This window comes from Phymastichus coffea, unplaced genomic scaffold (genome assembly GCF_024137745.1).
Source record: "Phymastichus coffea isolate CEN01 unplaced genomic scaffold, Cenicafe_Pcof_1.1 PCOF00023, whole genome shotgun sequence".
In the NCBI taxonomy this organism is placed as follows: Eukaryota; Metazoa; Arthropoda; class Insecta; order Hymenoptera; family Eulophidae; genus Phymastichus; species Phymastichus coffea.
This window is the reverse complement of record NW_026706834.1, coordinates 454,875-470,874: the sequence shown is the minus strand read 5'-3', so window position 1 is coordinate 470,874 and position 16,000 is coordinate 454,875. Positions and strand designations below refer to the sequence as shown.

Below are 16,000 nucleotides of genomic sequence, written 5' to 3'. Positions count from 1 at the left end.
ATTTCATTTATAGTGAAACTTTGATTTATTTTTAGATTTTTTTATTAATATGTTGTTTGTGTTTTCATCTAATCCTTTATGTTTCTCAGAAATGATATGAATTATGTTATTGTTGCGAAATTATATTGAAATATATACTGTAAACAATGTGTTCGCTATGACAATCTGTATTGTTAGTTGTGTTTCTAATGAGATGTTTATTCTTTTGGTTTTGAATGTTACTGATGATACTAAGTTTAGGTTGTAATGTCATCGTTACTATCCGTCGATTCCGCAAACGACCGTCAGACGGCCGCACACGCTCCCATCCGGATATTCATCCTCTTTTAATATACTCGACCGATGCCTTCCAGGGAAGGCAGGCTAGAGCATTGCGACATCCCTTCCATAAGGGAAGACAATACTCCAATCCAAAGCGACTGGGTGATTTCACGCTCTCCGCCACTTTTGACGAGTCTTAGGGAGTTAACCCTCTGACTCTCCCCTTGAGTGCGACCACTCACGTGGCCATCTGATGCCATCGGTGGGTAAACCTCAGCTTACCGTACCGATTCACTCCCTCACTCTGAGGATAGGGCGAGCCCGAATGATCCTCACAAAACTAATAACAGTCCAAATGGATTCACGGCTGTGGGGATTACCCCAGCGCGTGAAGATGCGCTGCATTAGGCATGTCACCTGTACTGCATGCCTATCTCTGGCGCTACAAGGTATTTGTTTTCGTTTATTCTTTCCCTGGATTCTTTTGTCATTCATAATTGTTATCTTATCGTTGTTACTTAATGTTTGGATTGATATTATTTCATCTTTTAATTTTGTTCTTTGTACCCGTTTCGTGACGCATGTTTTGACTTCTATAGGTTCCTCGATAAACAATCAGCTGGATCTTTTTCTTTACGCGAGCGGTAAATTATATTAAAGTCACAATCATCGAATTTTAATCGCCATGTTTGTATCCTACTACTATTATCGGCTGATTTTAATGACAGTAAAGGTTTGTGGTCGGTTACTAAGGTAAATTTGTTTCCAAATAAGTAAGTTCTAAATGTTTTGATTGCGAAGTGTAACGGTCTTATCTGTGAGCTAGTTTATTATGTCACTGAATCACCGCAACCCGTCAAACGCATCTATCTGTTTACACAAATTAGCACCTTAAACGGCGCCACCTCACCGATTATTCGATTGTCTTAGTACAAGAGTATAATTTCATAACCAAATAAGGAGCGTGACGTCACAAAGTAATAGATATAGATATAATAATTTTTGTTATTTGAGAAAAATATGTTAATTAGATGCAATTTTGATATAACAAAGTATTTCTTATATAGATTTTAGTACGTAGATTTAGACTATAGTAATACGAATTGCATTTAATTATTAAACAATAATGAATTTTAATATGCAAAGTTAATTTATTTAATACGCTAAAAATATGAATTATTAGAAAAATGTAAATAGTCCATATTCAAAATGAATAACCAAAGAACATGAGTAAGAATTAGTTTCATTAATAACAGCTTAATAATAACTGTTATTAATAAATAAACAATTAATAATTTATTTAAACAATAAGTTGTATATAGAACGAAAGCGTAAATTTTATACTTAATAATTATAGCTTTATAATTTATAAATTTTAGATAATTAATCTAGTAATTACGTTATAAGGTTATACAAAAAACCGTTACAAATATGAAAATTTGTTATAATTTAAATGTTATTAACTAATTTGAATATTTCTTTTTAGAAAATACTTCTAGAATCAATAAACAATAAAGTTATGTAAAAATTTAATAATTTTCTATTGTAAATATCGTAATATTGCATTAATGAACTTTATTAGTTAATAACTTTTGACGACAATATTTGTGATAATTGTAAATTACACTAAATCGATCGATAACTATTTCTGTAAAGTTCACAAGTGTTGAAAGCTCAGTATTGATGTTTATTTACTTGTAAATTAAGAAAATTCATTTCTCAAAATTCTCGAATGTTTCTCGAATATTCGAAAACTTCTCGAAGAGAACTCTCCTGCGAAAATAGGCGGGAAAATCTGTGTATATAAGGGTTGCACAGTAGCCGATTTTGGATTCAGTCGGTCATAACTTCGGTGACAAGCCAATTCTCAACCGAATCGAATGCATCTTTTTTTAAAGTACTTGTAAGTAATAGTAATTGTCAAGTTTCCTGCTATTTTTCGGTTCTAATTTGTCGAATCGTCGCAAAACGTCAAGGAACGTCAAAAATCATCGGAGGGTAACATCACCTTGAAGCATATACTACACCTAGGTCATAGGTAGCACTAAAATAACTATTAGATACAAAAGTAAGTTCAAAATAAACATACCCGTATTTTTTTGTTTGTCGATTTGAGCCATAAAAAAAAATTATTTAAACAAATTATAAAAAAAAAATTTTTTTTACATAGAAAATAAATTGCAGCAATCAATTCTACAGGTGTAGAATTCATCTCATGATAAAACCTCCCTAACACTTTTTTCTTAGAGCTCATTTAACCAGTGTAAAATGGCAATAAACAATTTCACGATAGAATGTGAATCTCATTCGTCGCGTCTCGGAACGGGTCTGGGCTAACCATCTTTGACTTTGAATGAACTATTGCTTTCACAGCAAAACTGAAGGAAAATAACAACACTGTTATTTTCCTACATGACTATCAATTATTTAAATGATTTTAAAAAAATTATTTCAAAAAGCGAAAGGCAACGATCTCTTTTTTAAAAAAACCAAATTGTAATCCAAAATTCACTTCGTAGAAATTTTCCTTGAGCAGTGAATGTTTAAAACAATTTTACACCAGCAAAATGAATTCTGATGAAAAAACACTCAGTAGGTTTTCTTCGTGATTTTTTTTATAGAATCGATTGGCACAATTAGTTTTTCAAAATAATAAAATTTAAAAAAATTTCCAATTGTTTATAACGATTTTACGCTAAAAAAATAGTCTGACAAAAAAATGTCATATAAGTTTTTGTCTTGAATTTCTTCGTAGAATCAAATGGTGCTTTCAGTTTTTCAAAATAAATAAATTGTTACTAATTTGTTTAAATAAGTTTTTATAAATAATTGCAAATGGCAAAAAAAAAATACGGGTATTTTTTTTTCGATTTAGCTACGATTGGCATAGTTAGTTTGGCGCTATCTTGCCCAGGTTTGGCATGGGCCTTAATGGGTTAATAATTGGAATAATAGCTACTCGAACATTATCTAAGATTTAAACTAATTAAATTTGATGAAATAATTAAACTAGTTACATTTAATGAAATATCGTACTTACGTCTGTGATCTTCAATTAATTGAGGATGGCAGCTTAAACTGTTGTGTAATGGTAATTAAAAAACTGAAACGATTACATTAGAATTCACTTGGCTACAGAACTATTTATTTGCTACAGAACTATTCTCTCCGGAGAAAGGACAAGAAAAGAGTCGACTTTTGGCACTCAACGAGCAAAGACACCAGCAAATGAAGAGTGGAAAATTGAGGGTAATTATTGGCGAAACTTGCAACTAATCAGAAGCTGTGTTTTCCAGGTGCACGATTGCACTCTGCAAGCCTACCTGAAGGTTGACCGAAAGGGATTAAAAGCCATGTAAATCGGCGACTGGCTAAGGAGGTAAATAGTCACATGTCTAGCCTCAGTGTCGCCGACCTTTATGACGGTTAACAGTTTTCAGTGCATCAGCAGGTACACCTTGCCAGATTAGCAAGTGAAATTTCGGGTTGGAGGAAAATAAGCTGTTCATGTTTATACAGGTTTTATTGACTTACCTGATATTGCATAATCATGGAAAATTTGTGCATGTGCCTCTTTCTCATCCTTTCTATAATCTCTATTTCTCTTCGTCTGTCTGCCTCACTCTATCTTAGCCTTTCTCTCTCACTCCCCCATTCTTATTCTCACTCTCACCTTCTCGTTTCATATCTTGTTGTACTTATACCTATCTCTGTGTATTGGTCGTCTTTTAATAGGAAAAGAATTGTTCCGATTTATTTTTCTATGCGTATAAGTGCCATTTATTTTTATTACGGAAAGTTTCTACGAAGTGAATTTTGGATTACAATTTGGTCTTTTTAAAAAAGAGATCGTTGCCTTTCGCTTTTTGAAATAATTTTTTTAAAATCATTTAAGTAATTGGTAGTCATGTAGGAAAATAACAGTGTTGTTATTTTCCTTCAGTTTTGCTGTGAAAGCAATAGTTCATTCAAAGTCAAAGATGGTTAGCCCAGACCCGTTCCAAGACGCGACAAATGAGATTCACATTCTATCGTGAAATTGTTTATTGCCGTTTTACACTGGTTAAATGAGCTCTAAGGAAAAAATGTTAGGGAGGTTTTTATCATGATTTTACCCGTAGAATCGATTGCTGCAATTTATTTTTTATGTAAAAAAAATTTTGTTTTTTTTATAATTTGTTTAAATAATTTTATTTTATGGCTCAAATCGACAAACAAAAAAATACGGGTATGTTTTGTATCTAATAGTTATTTTAGTGCTACCTATGACCTAGGTGTAGTACATGCTTCAAGGTGATGTTACCCTCCGACGATTTTTGACGTTCCCTGACGTTTTGCGGCGATTCACGAATCAGAACCGAAAAGTAGTAGGAAACTTGACAATTATAGTTACTTACAAGTATTTTAAAAAAAGATTCATTCGATTCGGTTGAGAATTGGCTTGTCACCGAAGTTATGACCGACTGAATCCAAAATCGGCTACTGTGGGTCGTTTGAAAAGTCCGTGCAAAAATAAAAACTGCTTGATTTTTTTTAATAAATCTTTTTTTATTTTTCAACATAGTCTTATTTTAGGCTTATACACTTCATCTAACGCTGCTCTAGTTTGTTAATCCCTTCCAAATTTTAGGATTTGTCCAAGACTGTAAAATAGGCATTCGTTTCTGCAATCACCTCCTCGTTTGAATAAAATCTTTTCCTCGCCAGCCATTTTTCCATATTAGGAAACATATAGTAGTCCGACGGAGCTAAGTCTGGAGAATAGGGGGGATGTGAAACGAGTTGGATCCCTATCTCCATCAGTTTTGCGACTACAAAAGCTGAGGCGTGAGCTGGTGCATTGTCGTTGTAGAAGAGGACTTTTTTGTGGGCCAATCGTGGACGTTTCTCTAGCAACTCGGTTTTCAGACAATCCAATAACGATGAATAACATTCGCCTGTAATAGTTCTACCCTTTTCCAGATAGTCGATGAAGATTATTTCTTGCGAATCCCAAAAGACAGTCGCCATAACCTTCCTGGCCGAAGGAATTGTCTTCGACTTTTTCGGAGCAGATTCCCCCTTGATAACCCATTGTTTAGACTATTCTTTGGTCTCAGGAGTGTAGTGATGTATCCATGTTTCATCTTCAGTGATGAAACGACGCTTAAAGTCTTGCGGATTTTGCTGGAACAGCTGCAAACCATTCTTGCAACACTTCATACGATCTCGTTTTTGGTCAATCGTGAGCAATCGCGGCACCCATCTAGCGGATAACTTTTTCATGTCCAAATAATGGTGCAAAATATTATGTACCCGTTCGCTCGTGATGCCTACAGTACTAGCAATCTCACGCACCTTTACTCTTCTGTCAGCCATCACCATATCATGGATTTTATCAATGATTTCTGAAGTGGTAACCTCAATAGGGCGTCCAGAACGTTCAGCGTCTTTTGTGCTCATATGGCCACTCCGAAAATTTTGAAACCACTTATAAACCATTCTAATCGAAGGTGCACAATCACCATAATGTTTATCAAGCTTCTGTTTAATCTCCTGAGGCGTTTTGCCTTTAAAAAAGTAATGTTTAATCAACACACGAAATTCTTTTTCGTCCATTTTACAACCACTCGATTTCTTTGATTGAAACAAATATAAACCGCAAAGTAATTGGCCGATCTGGCTGAAACTTGGTGTGTGCTCTTCCAAGATATGCCACTAACTGAAAATAACCTTGATACGCACTAGTAGCGCCATCTCTCTGACTTTGCACGGACTTTTCAAACGACCCTCGTAAATACGCCTACTATTGAACAGGCTGGTATTCACTTCTAGCCTTGCAAAGTGAGCGCATGAGACTGAATAAACTTGGCTAATACCTAAGTTCTTTCTCTCATTGTAATTAACTGAGGAAGACTTTTCCTTTCCTATAATTCAAGCTCAATTTATAGAACATCTCGCGCTATAAGAAACTTTGGCCGAATTATATCCTCTCCAAGAAAGACTTTGGCTCTGCTTATGGGACAATTCGCACCATAAGAAACTAAGGCATAGTCTGACTTTCCTTGAAACATTGTTCATATTCGCATATATTTGATTTATCAATTTATTATTATTCGCATATATTTGATTTATCAATTTATTATTATTCGCATATATTTGATTTATCAATTTATTTTATTAACAATTAGAGTAATTTTACTAGGAACGAATTCTTACTCATTAACGCAGCTAGATACGAGAGTACGAATTATTATTTATAAGTGATACAAACATCACAGAAGATTATTCCAAGGGCTTCTTATTTGTAAGTCATATAGTTCTGTTCTGATTTGTTCAAAACTCTAGATGCATATGCGGTAGGTCTGTCGTAATCCAATTCTCCTTGAGATTGTCACGCCTAAACTATGGATCGACGCATCAGTTCTAACGATGTAAGGTTTATCAGACTGAGGATATTGTAAAATGGGAGCTTCACACAATAACTTTTTCAATTTATCTTATGGTTGTTGTTGTTCTATATTACAAAAAAATTTTGCATTTTTTTGTATAAGTATAGTCAGAGGTTTTGTTATTTCATCAAAATTCTGAATAAAGCATCAATAACAATTACAAAGTCGAAGGAACTATCTAACATTTTTGGTAACTTTCGGTGGAGGAAAAGCTTTGATAGCTTGTATCATAGATCATATCTTGTCAATCCCTCTAAAAATATTATTTCACATGTTATGTATCATAAATTCCGCCTAAATTGGCTTGCTCTCTGCACTAAACGATTACTTTCTTTCGGAATACTATGCTTCAAAGTACTATCTATGTCACAGTCTGACTACCTTGATTCATATCTTTCGAACTGTAGAGTCTATGTTTCAAAACAGACATATAGGCTCTCTCTATCTCTCTCTCTCTCTCTCTCTCTCTCTCTCTCTCTCTCAAAGATGTTGCATGTCGCGGTGGTTTCCTCAGGGCTGGGTTTCTCAACATTAACTCGCTTAGAGCGCGTGTTGAGAGGCTTCGTCTGTTCCTGGCTGGGGATGCCATCTATCATGTTTTTGGGGTTGCTGAGACCTGGCTGGGACCTGTGGTTGATGATCACATCATACGGGTTCCGGGGTACTCGGTGATAAGAAGCGATCGCAACATTAATGGGGGCGGTGTTGCCCTCTTCATACGTGAAGAATTTAAAATTACAAGGCTGGCTTCATCCGCCACTCAAGGGCCTGGGAAACCGGGAATACCAGAGTACCTGTTTTGCAGTATTTAGACGGGCAATTCTCCTCCGGTACTTATAGGCGTCATCTATCGTCCGCCTAAGGTGCCCTTGCAGCAGGGCTCGGATCTTTTTGAGGTGTTGAGGGATTTCTGTGGTGATTTCAGTCATAAGATCATCATGGGTGATCTTAATGCCGATATGAGTTCGGGCTCGGATGATGCTCTCTCCATCGCGCGTTTGGGTGGGGAGTTGTCGCTGAGTTTGGTTCGGCATGGCCCGACTCATCACGTGGGTGATTCCCACACATGGATTGATGTCATGCTGACCGACGCATGCGACACGATCACGGACCAGAAGAACGAATTGCTCCCCGAATTCGGTAAGCACGCGATTATAGAGGTCATGATTGACATCCGTGTGCCTTCTCCTTCGGCGGGTAGCTTTACCTATCGCAGCTTTCGTGGCATTCGCCCGGATATGCTTTTAGACTTCTTGACACGCTGCGATTGGGCATCTGTTGGCGCTGCTGAGTCGGATTTGGAGGGAGCGCTGGAATGCCTCAACCATAATTTAACTGAGGCCATAAATAAATTTGCACCTGAGAAGACAATATGCCTTAGGAAAAAGTATGCTCCTTGGTTTGGTCCAGAGCTGAGGAGGCTTGTCGACAGACGTGATGCCTCGCGAAGACGCTATAAGCGTACCGGGCGGGCGGATGTCTTAGAGGAGTCTCTTAGGCTTAGCAGGGAGGTCGAGGTTCGTTTGGAACAGGAGCGCGTTAATTTCCTTCAAAATCATCTGTCTAGCGCTCTTGATGAAGGTAAAAATATTTGGAAGGAAATGCGGAACCTCGGCCTCTTGCCAGGGGCGGGTGGGGATGGCCTTCATGGGTTTACCTTGGACGAGCTGAATGACCACTTCGCTGGGGTTGCGGCCTCGCCGCTTGAGGATATAGATAGTGGAATGATTGGAGTTGATGTCGCGGATGAGCGAGGTTTTACCTTCAAACCTGTTAGCATCGATGACGTCATCCTAGCTGTCTCCCATTTTACATCACAAGCGAGCGGCGTGGACGGGATTCCCCATGGGGTGGTGGTGAAGGCTCTTCCAGTCATAGGTGAGCACCTGAGGTTAATATTTAATTCCTCATTTGCTAAGGGGGAGTTCCCGGGAGCCTGGAAGCGGGCACAGCTGATTGCCTTGAGGAAGAACAACACCCCTTCCTCGCCCTCGGACTTTCGTCCGATAGCTTTGCTTTGCTTTCTTTCAAAGGTTCTCGAGAAGCTTGCCCATGACCAGATCACGGAGTATCTGAATAGAGAAAATCTTTTTGATCCCCTCCAGGCCGGCTTTAGGCGGGGCCACAGTACTCAGACAGCGTTATTAAAGTTGACGGATGACATCCGAATGGGCGTTGACAAAAGGATGATGATGCTCTTGCTGTTATTCGATTTCAGCAAGGCGTTCGACACCATATCACCCTCGCGACTTTTGCGCAAGCTCCGTGCTCTTGGTTTTTCTAGTTCTGCTCTCAAATGGCTGAGGTCCTACCTCGGTGGTCGTTCGCAAAGGGTTACTGCTGGGGGTGGGGGCTCGGAGTGGCGGGAGACGAATCTGGGGGTTCCACAGGACTCGGTGCTGGGACCGCTCTTGTTTTGCCTGTATGTCGGCGATCTGAAAGATGTGCTCCGTGGACATGAGGTTTCATACCTCTTCTATGCGGATGACTTGCAGATTTATCTGCATATACATAAAAATGAATTGACAAAGGGCATCCGAATGCTGACGGAGGCTGCGAGATTGGTGGCGAACTGGGCCCGGGATTCGGATCTGCGCCTGAACGCGGGCAAGACCAAAACTATCATGTTTGGAACTAACAAACATGTCAATGACATTTACGCTGAGGTCTTGCCTGGTGTTGAGGTGCAAGAGGGAGTATTTGTTCCCTTTAGTAATGAAGTGACCAGTCTCGGGGTCGTTCTCGATAGCAAGCTGTCGTGGAGATCGCACATTGACCGGGTCGCGGCGAAGGTTTGGAGAGCTCTGTACGGCCTACGTTTTGTTAGGCCGTGTACTACGGAGCTGCTCCGGCGCAGACTGGTGGAGTCGATGGCCCAGCCTCACCTGGACTACTGCACCGTGGTGTGTCTGGGGGCCTCGGCGGAGCAGAGAGAGCGGCTGCAGAGACTGAGCAACGCGTGCGTAAGATACATCTATGGTATCCCGCGTGATGTCTCGGTCTCTCCATATAGGTCGCGGTTGGGTTGGCTTCGCGTGGACGTACGCAGGGAATATTCCATGTCCCTGCTAATGTACAGGTGCTTGACCATGCGCGAGCCTGGCTACCTGGCTGAGCTCTTCATAGGGCACAAGTCAAGGTATCCGGGTAGGGCAGGGCAGGCTGAGCTTAGAGTTGCTAAGGTTAGAACGGAGACGGCTCGCAGGTCTTTCCAGGTGATGGGTGCCCATCTCTGGAACACTCTTCCATCTGACCTGCGGCACGCGCCGTCGCTTAGCAGGTTTAAGAGGGGGGCGCGCGGATACTTTGCGTCATTGAGGGCGTAGGGTGGTACCACTGGAGTATTCTTATTTCTATTAGTTTACTGTATAAATGTTTGTACAGTTATTTATTAACGTGTTTGTAGTGAATTATATTTGTTTATTTATTTTTTGTGCTGTTTTGTGTCTGTATGACGAAAACTAGCCTAAACTTTGACTGCATTACTAGTTATAAGCAAGCTAGACTGTAGTGATAAGAATTATTGTTTCCTCTGGAATATTGAACTGTGAACTAGTCAATTCCTAGTCTATTTATTTTAACGTAATAACTACAATCATAATTTTATTTATTGACTGAGGAACTAAAATTGTGATCGAACTGTGATGAAATGTGATGCCGGTACGGCATAATGTAAACTAAAGCTGTGACAATTACTGTATATATTTATATATTATTGTATTTTATGTTTTGCCATCACGGTGAATAAATTCTTATCTATCTATCTATCTATCTCAGTAACTAATTTTTATATTGGTCGGTTTGATAAGTTTCAATCGTGGCTGAGAGTAGTACTTTTTACTTTTGAATTACAGACATGGAGGTCCAGAGTTAGTTTTGAGAATCTCGTACTCTTGACAGCATAAAATAAACTCCTTTCCCCTGTACTCCCCATCCAGATGGCTCAATTCTCATCCTCAAATAAATACCTTTTAGTACCTGGTCGCTGTCTTAACTATGACTTACTGCATTCTACCCGCTACCGACTTATCCAACAGCTAATCTGTAAAGTAACAGTCTGTAAACTACTAAATCTTCAACTGAAATCGATAAATTCAGTGTGTCTATAAATCGATCCATCATTTCAGGTATGTGCACATTAAAAGTAAATAAAGTATTTGCCGATTGTGTTTCCTTTAGTTGAGTGCGTTTTCCCTTTTTCCCTTTATTTAGATATTTCCTTCACTTCTCACACTGATAGATGCTTGTGATTTTATAGTCCAACGTAATTTTCACAGTATTAATGAGCTCCAAATTTATACCAAAAGAATTGGTTAATATTAAGTCTCGAAAAATTAACTAGCAACTACTCCCTACTCTTTCTTTTGTTACAATTTTGAGAATTTAAAAGAAATTTTGCAATCACTTAAAGGTTTATTTGAAATAGAGAACAGTCAATCTGCTTCATACTTACTCCATCACATACCAGTGCTGCACTCGTGATTATTCTATGTCAATATATCGTTGTAGAGAAATCATTGTCACGTCGTACGCGAGTTTGGTTTTCTGCATGTAGATGACATTGTTGCTAAAAGTCCTTCGGATATCGGGACCGGATGTGAGAATAAAATTTGCCTATCCTAGAAATCGTTGTACACCAAATTTTACAGTGATCCACTTTTCTCTGGATCGTAACGAATGATAAATATTTTTCAACACTATCAAAACTAAAAACTCAGGTTCCATTTTCATCGTCGATCAAAATGAACAACTTTTGCTTATCTTTTAACAATGGAAAAAAAGTTCCGAGCGGTGATAAAATATTTCTATTTAAAAAGCCTTACACCAAAAGAAATCAATGCTGAGTTATATGTAGTTTATGGTCTATCTACCCCGTATTGATAACTATTTACAATGAGCTAAACAAATTTAAACGTTGTGATACATCAACAAAAGATGAACATCGTTCAGGATGTCATGTAGAAGTGAGTACCTACCAAATGATCGACAGAATCCACGACATGGTGTTACGTGATCAAAGAATCGGGTTAGAGTGGAGAACAAACGCAGTTATGCGGTCGTTGCTACGGCCCTCTTAGCGTACATCCACCCTAATTTGAACAATTTTCTACGATGAGTCATTACTGTAGATGAAATATGGATACACCGCTGCACTCCCGAGACGAAGAAATATCTAAAATAGTGGATTGTTAAAAGTTAACGGGCTTCAAAGAAGGTAAAAACAGTTAATTTGGCCGATAAGTTTATGGCCATTGTTTCCTGTGATGCACGTAAAATTATCTTCATCGACTATGAAAAAAAGGACAATTATGGGAGAGTATTATACGTCGTTATTGGACCAGTTAAGTCAGAAAATAAAGTAAAATCGTTGTTATTTGAACAAGAAAAAACATTTGTTTCATGAAGATAATGCACGAGTGCACACTTGCGTAGTTTCAATGGCCAAAATTCAGGAATTGAAGTTCGAATTAGTGGAATATCCACCGTATTCACAAGATTTGAGTCCCAGAGACTTTATTTTATTTCCAAACCTAAAAAAGTGGCTTACTAGACAGTGATTGATGTCGAATAGGATATAAGGAGATGATAACACAGCTCCACAAAAAAAAATGAAAGTCGAGTGTCAGAAACCAAACCCACCCTACCCTATGTTTTTCGGGTCGCTGAATACGAATCCGAAGTCCGTTTCACCCCATCAGGTCCTGATTTCCCATAACCTCAAAGTTCAACCCTAAAAACCACTTAAATCGTGATCTATGTAATTCTCAAGCATATTTACTCACATAACAATATAATTAATCAATACACATACCATAAGCCCTCATACCATAAGATCCTGTGTCGCCGTAACTTCAAAACCCAGGACCCCCGTAACGCCATAACCCCTTAACCCCCATGAACTCGTTTTACAGGCATTCCGGAAACCAAAACCTACTTACCCCATAGTTTTCGGGTCGCTAAACACGAATCTTGTGCTCGTTTTACCCCATCAGATCAGGATTTCCCATAATCTCAAAAATGAAGCCCACGACCAATTGATCCAAATGTCGGAATCTGAAATCGAATGTCGGGAAGCTGGCGTAAACGAATTGATAGTGAGACAAATCTAGTAATTTTCTACGCGTGTTTGCAATCCAGGGCACCTCCACGTGGTTGACGGTGGGCAACGGAGTTGTTTCGCCATCCGGCAGAGACCCTGGATAACGGCGTCTGAGCCGTCATGGCAAACACACGTAGTAAAGTTACGATGCAGGGATTGGAAACCCCAGTATCGGCGGCTGGTCAGGGTGCGAAAGCGGGCCCGCAGACGTCGTCATCAAGCAACCGCAATTCCAAAAAGGTCGGTGCACCAGCATCGACGAAGACGAAAGTATCGATACATGTTCACGACAATTCCAACAAAGTAAACAATTTCTGTTATGTGTGCGGTCCTTTCGTCGTACCAAGCTGTCGGAAAACCATAACAGATGCTATTCAGAGTTCATACCTCTATTGCTTCGATCGTAATATGTCGAATCAAAATGAAGACTGGGTCCCTCACATTGTATGCACTTATTGTCACAAAACGTTACTTACGTGCCACAGAACTAAGGCCAAATCAAATTCAAAATTCAAATCACCAGTCGTATGGGGCAAACCAGAATCAAGAGATGATTGTTTTTTCTGTTTAACGGAAACCAAGGGATTTAATTCGAAAAATAAATCTAAAATAAAGTATAGGTACCCATCAAATGTTTCGCCTGCTACCTTCCTGGAAACCCCATACTGTCGCCCCATGGAATCAAACAACGTTAGTAAAGAAGCGATGGTAGAACAAGATGAAAATAACGTGAGTACCAGTGGCACTGAAGAAGATGAAGAATCGAACGAAGAATCTAGTTTGAGCGATGACGTCTGTAAAACGACTAAAGTTCCACAACAATTCAGTCAAGATGAGCTAAATGATTTGGGCCGAGAATTGGGTTTATCAAAAGAGGCACATGAACTTTTAGCTTCTAGGTTAAAAGAAAAGAATCTTTTAGAACAAGGTACTAAAATAACGATATACAGAAATCGCGAAAGCGAACTAAGACAGTTTTTTACACATGACGAATTTGAACATTTAGTATATTGTAACGATGTCGCTGGTCTTATAAACAGTTTAAAAGCTGATTTTTACAGGCCAAAAGATTGGCGCCTTTTTATCGACTCATCACTTCGTAGTTTGAAGGCAGTCCTCCTCCATAATACAAATGTCTTTGCTCCAATACCAATCGCTCATTCCACAGTTCTCAAAGAAAATTACGAAAATGCTCAGAATCTTTTGAACAAAATTAAATATTCGGAGCATGAGTGGCAGATTTGTGGTGACTTAAAAATCATTGGGATTATTTTGGGGATGCAAAGTGGTAATGTAAAATTCCCTTGTTTCCTTTGCCTTTTTGATAGTAGAGCTCGTAATAGTCACTACAAGGTGAAACATTGGCCCGAACGATCGTCGTTAAAACCAGGATCCGTGAATGTTACGAATCAACCGCTTGTACATCCATCGAAAATCATAATACCACCTTTACATTTAAAACTCGGGCTTATGAAACAGTTTGTAAGAGCTCTTGATAAATCAGGAGACTGTTTCAAGTATATTGCACAGAAAATGAACAAACTAAGTGATGCAAAATTGGAGGCAGGTGTATTTGATGGTCCACAAATCCGAGAAACTTTTCAACGATTCATTGTTCATAAATCATATGACGAATACAGAGAAAGTTGCATGGACAAGTTTTTACAACGTCTCAACAAATTTCTTCGGAAATATGAAAAGTCCAAATTATAAGGAACTGGTGAGTGATCTTATTCACAATTTTGAAAGTCTAGGCTGCAACATGAGCGTTAAATTACATTTTTTAGATTCTCATATTAATTTCTTTCCAGATAAATTGGGCGACTTTAGTGAAGAGCAAGGAGAAAGATTCCACCAGGATATCAAAGATATGGAAAAAAGATACCAAGGAGTTTGGGAAGTAAATATGATGGCAGATTACGTTTGGAATTTGAAACGAGATGTTCAAGTGGATAGCCAAACTCATAAGCGACGTTCACTTCGTCGATCCTTCGAGAGTAAGCAAGTGAGATATCATAAAAGATGCAAAACAGAATGAAAAACTTTACTTTTATTCTACTTACATTTGTTTTTATTAATTTATATTCATATTTCTATTTGTGAGAGGCAAGGGGAACTCACGAAAATAAAGTACCCCGACTGTGAGATGCAAGGGGAACTCACGAAAATAAAGCACCCCAAAGGGAACGGAATCCTGCTATGTCCACGTCGTCGTTCCTGGGCTCGGCTGAATGTGGGTATTATATCGAGACACATTAAACACATGAGAAAAGAATATATTTCTCGCTTATCATAAACTAATAAAGTTCCTCACATAATAAGATACAGGACATTAGTTTAGCGTTGGAGACGCAAATATCTGTTGCAACCTCGCGTTGAAGATCTCTGTTGCTGATTAGGCTTGAACGTTTCAGAGTTCTTCGATTTTTGGGTTTGCGGCTCTGGAAAATGATAAAGTTGGGGAGTTTTCAGATTTTGAGCTGATAAATATTACTACACTTCAAAGAGTAGCGCGCATATTTCAACCTCGCAGTGTTTGAGACTCAATTCTTTGTTAAAAAGCGAGCTATAAGGTTATACAGTAACCGAGTCACTGAAACTTAATATTCATATTGTCGGGAAATGCCTGTAAAACGAGTTTATGGGCGTCACGGGGTTATGGCATAACGGGGGTATACTGGGCTTATAGGTAACGGCTTTACGGGGTCTAAGGAGTTCAGGGCGTATGGTTTGTAGTTCATTCGTGTGTCACGTGGATGAATATTCTTGTTAATTACATAGTCACGAGTTATGGGGTTTTGGGGTTGATTTTTGAGGTTATGGAAGGTCCTGATGTGATGGGGTGAAACGGTCCTCGGATTCGTATTCAGCGGCCCCAAAAACATAGGGTAAGTAGGTTTTGGTTTCCGGAATTTTTTTTCCGGAATGCCTGTAAAACGAGTTCATGGGGGTTAAGGGGTTATGGCGTTACGGGGGTCCCGGGTTTTGAGGTTACGGCGACACAGGGTCTCAGAGTTTGAGGGCTTATGGTTTGTGTATTGATTAATTATATTGTTCTGTGGGTAAATATGCTTGAGAATTACATAGATCACGATTTTAGTGGTTTTTGGAGTTAAACTTTGAGATTATGGGGAATCAGGACCTGATGGGGTGAAACGGACTTCGGATTCGTGTTCAGCGACCCGAAAAACATAGGGTAGGGTAGGTT

General features: G+C 38.9%; 1 protein-coding gene across 2 annotated transcripts in view; it reads left to right on the top strand.

Moving 5' to 3' along the window:
* Positions 1-16,000, top strand: part of LOC131675474 (succinate dehydrogenase [ubiquinone] iron-sulfur subunit, mitochondrial) — a 224,370-nt gene that overhangs the window by 173,844 nt on the left and 34,526 nt on the right. The gene's annotated exons all lie outside the window — the stretch shown is intronic.